The sequence below is a fragment of the Misgurnus anguillicaudatus genome, chromosome 23 (assembly GCF_027580225.2).
Source record: "Misgurnus anguillicaudatus chromosome 23, ASM2758022v2, whole genome shotgun sequence".
In the NCBI taxonomy this organism is placed as follows: Eukaryota; Metazoa; Chordata; class Actinopteri; order Cypriniformes; family Cobitidae; genus Misgurnus; species Misgurnus anguillicaudatus.
In genome coordinates, this window is record NC_073359.2 from 14,044,765 (window position 1) to 14,052,378 (window position 7,614).

Below are 7,614 nucleotides of genomic sequence, written 5' to 3' on the forward strand. Positions count from 1 at the left end.
GTCATAAAAGCCACCTGCAAGGCCTGAAAGAGATCTAGGCTTAGCCAAGTAAGAAAAAGTAATGCAAAAGTACGGTGGCCTGGGGGTGCAAAAATAAATTACAATAATAAATTACTTATTTACAAGATTAAAAACAAATTTACAATTTTTTTAAACAAATTTACAATTTTTTAAAACAAATGTACAATTTTTTAAACAAATTTACAAGTCTTTTAACAAATTTACAATAAGTGAATAAATGTACAAGTTTTCTTAACCAATTTACAATGAGTGAACAAATTTACAAGTTTTTTAAACAAATTTACATGTTTTTTAACAAATTTACAATGACTGAACAAACTTACAAGTTTTTAAACAAATTTACAATGAGTGAACAAATTTACGAGTTTTTAAACAAATTTACAATGAGCAAACAAAATTACAAGTTTTAAAACAAATTTACGTTTATTACGGAAAGGGTAGGTACAACACGCTGACGTCACGCATGTGAGCCTCCGGTGAGAAACCCGGAAGTATCTCCGTGAATCACATGAGAGTTGTGAATGCGATGTTGTGTATTAGGCTGTACATATTAACGGAAAGAGAGTGATAATATATAACCTTTCATCGCTTCCGAAGTGACTAAAAGGGATATTGGACCTTATTTTCAGGTAAGTGAAATTGTTTTAGTTTGCTAACGCTAGCTTTCCAAGTTGAACACGTTTTGGATGGCAGTTATCAAAATAATTCACTCACTTTCTCATTAGATTACAGACAACACGAGAGGGTGCGCCAAACTTTTTAATCAGGACTGCATTGATCGTTCGCTCCCGGGGTTACATAGACTGAAACGAGGAAGTATGACGAGTTTATTTACATGGTGCTGTAAACTCCAACCCAGGAGGACACTTCAGAGGAATCAAGGGTGCGTTAACTTGTTCAATGATATAATCTGAATAATCTTTAAAAGATTAGGATTTTATGTAATGAGACGATTTGTTAAAATTACCTAAATTTATACTATTAATTATATTTTTATTTAATCCTCTCTGAGTGTGACAGTACTGTAATGTTTTATCATAATGTTGCCTAAGCAAACTGACATTTATGTCAGATAGATAGATAGATAGATAGATAGATAGATAGATAGATAGATAGATAGATAGATAGATAGATAGATAGCCAAGACTGAAATCATGATTATGTTAATTTCCAGTGTCTGTGATGTTGAAACACTAAAGGAAGAAGAGGAGGACCACCATTCGTTTCCTGATCAGAACACAAGAGAAGAGTGAGAAAAAAATTAAGCATGTAATTCATTGATGAAAATTAGAACAAATAAATCTTATGTCCTCATTGATCTTTCTATTTTTACATGCAATTTTCTCCTCTTTCTCAATACACAGATCTAACAGTGGTTCTGGGGCATTGCAAGACTATGATTACCTGGAAACATCTCCTATTATGGAAGATTATCGCAACATTTGTGTCTTGGATCAGTTTTTCTTGTTTCTCTGCCGTATGAGGCAGGGGCTTCTTTCCGCAGATTTAGCTGTAAGGTTTAAAGGTCCCGTTTATCCTGATCCCATTTTGTAAACTTTAGTTGGTGTGTAATGTTGCTGTTAGAGCATAAATAATATCTGTAAAATTATAAAGCTCAAAATTCTATACCAAGCAATATATTTTCTTTAACAGAATTTTCCTTTCAAAGCCTATAGCAAACGGCCAGTTTGGACTACAGCCCTCTACTTCCCGATTGAATGACATCCAAAGAAGAGTTTTTTTACTTACCTCCACCCACTGGAATATGTCAGTCACCAGCTAAGCTCAAGTGGCTCTACTAAGCTAAGCTGCTGTTGAATCACTGCACACTAAACAAACTACACAATCAGAACTCTATAGGTATTTCTGAAGGAGGGACTTTATAGAACAAGGAAGACATCAGCTCGTTTTTAGGAAAGTGAAAACAATGCTATAGAGAGAAATTATGTGAAAAATATTGTCTTTTTTTACATACAAAACATTAACACACGCTATATTGCACACCATAAACACAATCATAGTTTGTGTTAAAGGCGGAGTCCACGATGTTTGAAAAACGCGTTGGAAAAGGAGACGGGCCGACTACCAAAACACACTTATAGCCAATCAAATCAAATCAAATGCCCGGTTGCGTATGTGTGGGGCGGGTCTATCAACAGAAGGTCCAGATTCTATTGGGGTAGGGGCGTGTTTGTTTAGGTGATTTCAAATATCAACATTGGCTTTCAAACATCATGGACTCCGCCTTTAAATACTCTCATTCTCACGGCACCCATTCACTGCAGAGGATCCCATTGTACGCAGTGTAATGCTTAATTTCTCCAAATCTGTTCCAATGAAAAAACAAACCATCTATATCTTGGGTGAAAAATTCCTTTAATTCCAAAAACAAAAGTTTTTAATTTAAATGTTTTTACTTTGCTTTATTGTTACAATTTGTACAGTAGATAGAAAATATACATTGGAACAAATTTATATACAGTGGTGTGAAAAAGTGTTAGCCCCCATCCAGATTTCCCATGTTATTATTGCATATTTGTCACACTTTAATGTTTCAGATCATCAAACAAATTAAAATATTGGTCAAAAAAAAAAAACAAGTGAACAGAACATGCAGTTTTTAAATGAAGGTTTTTTATCATTAAGGGGAAAAAAATCAAAACTACATGGCCCTGTGTAAAAAAGTGTGTTAGTACCCACTGGCTTTTAATGTAAATATGATTGGTTCTAAAAATGTACATATATATTTTTTCATACTTGAGACAATATACATTGAACTTCATTTATAAATAAAACTATATTTTGAACAATGAGTGAAATTAGGTTTCTTTAATGTATAAATGAGTTGTTCTAAAACTGTAGTTATTTACTTAACACGTATCTAATGTGTGGATTGCATGTTTGTTAGAAGTGTGTGTGTGTGTGTGTGTGTGTGTGTGTGTGTGTGTGTGTGTGTGTGTGTGTGCTATTCCTGGGTTTATAAGCATGTGTTAGGCAGCCAGTAGTTAAAAAGAACGAGTCCAACTTAATTTTTACTGACTTCTATTTCTCTAAATATACTATTTGGAGGGTTTAGCCTCCGCCCACATCTCCATCAAAGTAAATGCGTTCCAGGTGGATTCGGAAGTAAGTTCTGGTTTTGACAAAAAAAATCACACCATGTTATCCCTGTGATTCCTCTGAAGTGTCCTCCTGGGTTGGAGTTTACAGCACCATGTAAACAAACTCGTCACGCTTCCCCGTTTCAGTCTATGTAACCCCGAACGATGCAGTCCTGATTAAAAAGTTTGAGGCACCCTCTCGTGTTGTCTGTAATCTAATGAGAAAGTCAGTGAATTATTTTGATAACTACCATCCAAAATGTCTGCAACTTGGAAAGCTAGCGTTAGCAAACTAAAACTATTTCACTTACCTGAAAATAAGGTCCAATATCCCTTTTAGTCACTTCGGAAGCGATGAAAGGTTATATATTATCACTATCTTTCCGTTAATATTATGCACAGCCTAATACACAACATCGCATTCACAACTCTCATGTGATTTACGGCGATACTTCCGGGTTTCTCACCGGAGGCTCAGATGCATGACGTCAGCGTATTGTACCTACCCTTTCCGTAATAAACGTAAATTTGTTTTAAAACTTGTAATTTTGTTCGCTCATTGTAAATTTGTTTAAACAATTGTAAATTTGTTAAAAAAACTTGTACATTTATTCACTCATTGTAAATGTATTCACTCATTGTAAATTTGTTTAAAAACTTGTAAAGTTGTTAAAAAAAACGTGTAAATTTGTTAAAAAACTTGTAAATTTGTTTTTAATATTGTAAATAAGTAATTTACCATTGTAATTTATTTTTGCACCCCCAGGCCACGGTACAAAAGTAACTTAAAAGTAACGTAAGCATTACTTTCCATGAAAAGTAACTAAGTAATGCAATTAGTTACTTTTTTGGTAAGTAACTTAATATTGTAATGCATTACTTTTAAAAGTAACTTTCCCCAACACTGATAATCCCAGCCCAATGAAGCAGTCTCAGACTCCAATTCTGACTAGAATTGAGTATGACAACATGCCAAGTTACATACCTGCCAACTTTTTAAAAAACCTTGGAGTGAGATTTTGTCAGGGGTGATCAAAATTATGCCATGCACGCTGCCACACAAGTTGGTGGCTAAGATATCAGAGAATTGGAATTAATTTGATGTTGTACACTGCATTCTGATAGGGTTGATAGGGGCATCCTAGTGTACAACATCAAATTAATTCCAATTCTCTGATATCTGAGTCACCAACTTGTGTGGCTGCGTGCGCAGAATAATTCTGATCACCCCTGACAAAATCTCACTCCAAGGTTTTTTGAAAAGTTGGCAGGTATGTAACTCTGCAGGTAGTACTAGTACTAGTACTACTCAGTTAGAGTAACCTAATTTTCTTGGTACAAGTAACTTATTTATAGCTTGCTGCAAGTAACATGTACTAATTTTAATCAGGTTTTATGAACTTTATGTTTTAGTCAAATTTACCTAATCATATGTGAGAATTCAAATTCGCCCTCCAAATGCAGTCCCATGCAAAGCATGCTAGGAACTACAAGTCCACTGCCTAGTTAGTTATGTTTAATAAATTCATTCATGTAGATTCAACACAAAATTATTATTTTCTTTTTAAAAATTTAAGTGGATTTACATGATAAAATGAAGTATCCGTATCCCTCCCAGTCCAAAAGATACTGAAAACCTCTACCTCTATGGTGAACGGCTAGTAACTTCCTGACCGAGTAGGCAGGTGTACCATCCACTAGTTGAGGGGTGGGGGGTTTGGGGGCAGAGAAAGGGGGATAAATGGAGGCAAAAATCACTGGTTTAACCCTGGTTGTTAGGAATCTTAGTAACATAACCTGGCCTGTGGTATAGAAAAGCCTTAACCATGCCTGGCGCGAATTCAAGTCTCTAAATCTCCTACCCTCTTAAGAGAGGTAATAGGAGAATAGTAGTAGGCAGGAGTAGAGCTGAAGATCTTTTGCTCGGGCGGGTTCAGGCTTCATTTCTAACATTTTACACGGGCTCGGGCCGGGCTCGGGCTTGCGCTCCGGCTTTGTGAGGTAAATGAGCGGTCAAGTTCAATGCTGCTGGATGCAGGATCAGTAGCGCAGAACCGCGCTGAATTCATTTACAGTGGATTTTATGATTTTCCTCATCAAAAACATGTAGCCTAATCTTGGTGAGTAGGTTTTTCAATGTATAACTAAATATGAATCGAGTCTTAAATACATAATTTAGACAGAGGATATAGACTAATGTTGGCAGTAATGGAGTTAAGTGCCGACGCAAATCCCGCGGAGCCTTTCTCTTAATTTCGTTATTGCCAAATACCCATCTTAATTCAGAATGTATTATCTTAATTTAATTCGTTAAGAAATAATAATTTTATTGGCATATTTATAGTGTATTGCATAAGCCTATTTAGAATGAGATGTTACAAAGTTACAGATGACTTATTTTATTTCTTCCAAGTGGCGTGTAGATTATTAGTCATGAAAGAATAATGTTAAAACCTGTGTAAATTTCTCATTCTTGACAAAAGCAGTGTGTGTGCGCACATTTAAATAATGTCAGGCTGTAAACGGGTTCGGGCTTTTAAAAAGCTGTCAATCTAAATGTACGTTCGGGTTCGGGCTGCATTCTGTCGGGCTCTGGACATTTCGGGCCTAACTTTTAAGGCCCGATTACAGCTCTAGGCAGGAGTACCATCCACTAGTTGAGGGGTGGGGGTTTGGGGGCAGAGAAAGGGGGATTAATGGAGGCAAAAATCACTGGTTTAACCCTGGTTGTTAGGAATCTTAGGAACATAACCTGGCCTGTGGTATAGAAAAGCCTTAACCATGCCTGGTGCAAATTCAAGTCTCTAAATCTAATACCCTCTTAAAGGAATAGTCTACTCATTTTCAATATTAAAATATGTTATTACTTTAACTAAGAACTGTTGATACATCCCTCTATCATCTGTGTGCGTGCACGTAAGCGCTGGAGCGCGCTGCGACGCTTCGATAGCATTTAGCTTAGCCCTATTCATTCAATTGTACCATTTAGAGATAAAGTTAGAAGTGACCAAACACATCAACGTTTTTCCTATTTAAGACGAGTAGTTATACGAGCAAGTTTGGTGGTACAAAATCAAACGTAGCGCTTTTCTAAGCGGATTTAAAAGAGGAACTATATTTTATGGCGTAATAGCACTTTTGGGAGTACTTCGACTCGGCGCAGTAACACCCTCCCTCTCCCATTATGAGAGTGAGAAGGGGAGCGGACTTTTCAGGCGAGTGGAAGTACTCCCAAAAGTGCTATTACGCCATAAAATATAGTTCCTCTTTTAAATCCGCTTAGAAAAGCGCTACATTTTATTTTGTACCACCAAACTTGTTCGTATAACTACTCGTCTTAAATAGGAAAAACGTTGATGTGTTTGGTCGCTTCTGGCTTTGTCTCTGGATGGTGCCGTTGAATGAATGGGGCTAGGCTGGGTGCTGTCGAGGCGTCGCAGCGCGTTCCGGCGCTTGCGTGCGCGCACACGGATGGTGGAGGGATGTATCAACAATTCTTAGTTAAGGTAATAACATATTTTAATATTGAAAATGAGTAGACTATTCCTTTAAGAGAGGTAAGAGCTAGGACAAATATAGGTTTTTAGTGTGAGAAGCTTCTCAGACACTGTATTCAACAGCTCAAATGGTGCCCTGATAAGCCCTCCAGCACCACAAACAGATCCAACAGATCCTAGAATGGCTTGCAGGCCTCCAAGTGCCACACAGGAAACGCATGACTAGTTGGTCTCTATCTAACGAGGGACCGACCACTAAGGTATGGAAGGCAGGTATAGCTGCCACATAAACCTTAATGGTCAAAGAGGACAGTCTTGCTGCTAACCGCCCCTATAAAAACTCAAGATCTGTACCAACGAGCAGTTAACTGGGTCATGAATGTGCTCTTGGCACCATATAATTAAAAGTCTTCATTTAAATACTTATAATTTTCTGACGGAGAGAGCTCTGGAATGTAAAATAGTCTGCACAACCCCAGTTGAGAGACTAGAGATGCGCAGATGGGCAATTATTTCATCCGCAACCGCATCACAAAACTCATCATTCGTCCGCCATCCATCCGCACCAACGTTTCTGACCGGTTTTCAAACACGCACCCGCCTGCCATCCGCTGACTGGGCGATGCAAGGCGCTGCTGATGACAGCCGCGAGACTAGAAAGCTCTAGAATATCAGCAGTGAACTCCGTCTCCGATCGGCGCACAGGGACAAAAATATATAAATAAATAGCCTAAATTAACCGCACAAATTACATAGCCTGAACTGGTGTCATCCTGATTTACCACTTTGTAAAACTTATTCCAGACAACCCTTTTCTGACCTTCTATTTCCTTTGTTTTTAATTCTCATTTTTTGAGTTTGCCACGTACCTCCTTCGCCGGCGTTGATAAGAGCTGTGTCAAAATGCGTCTTCATTTCTCTGCGAAAGCCTGTGAGAAAAGAACATGCAAGGATGAACCTTACTGTCAAGCAGTAAGGGCTGGTAAAAGCACCGC

At 37.6% G+C, this 7,614-nt stretch overlaps 1 long non-coding RNA gene across 2 annotated transcripts; it reads left to right on the top strand.

Moving 5' to 3' along the window:
* Positions 1–373: 373 nt before the first annotated feature.
* Positions 374–1,949, top strand: LOC141359338 (uncharacterized). Of its 2 annotated transcripts, XR_012365781.1 has the most exons (5): positions 374–650; positions 747–904; positions 1,196–1,270; positions 1,386–1,533; positions 1,691–1,949. It is a non-coding gene; the product is annotated as an uncharacterized lncRNA (long non-coding RNA). The 2 variants fall into 2 exon arrangements; XR_012365780.1 differs by having other exon boundaries at positions 375–650; positions 1,386–1,949.
* Positions 1,950–7,614: the final 5,665 nt, after the last annotated feature.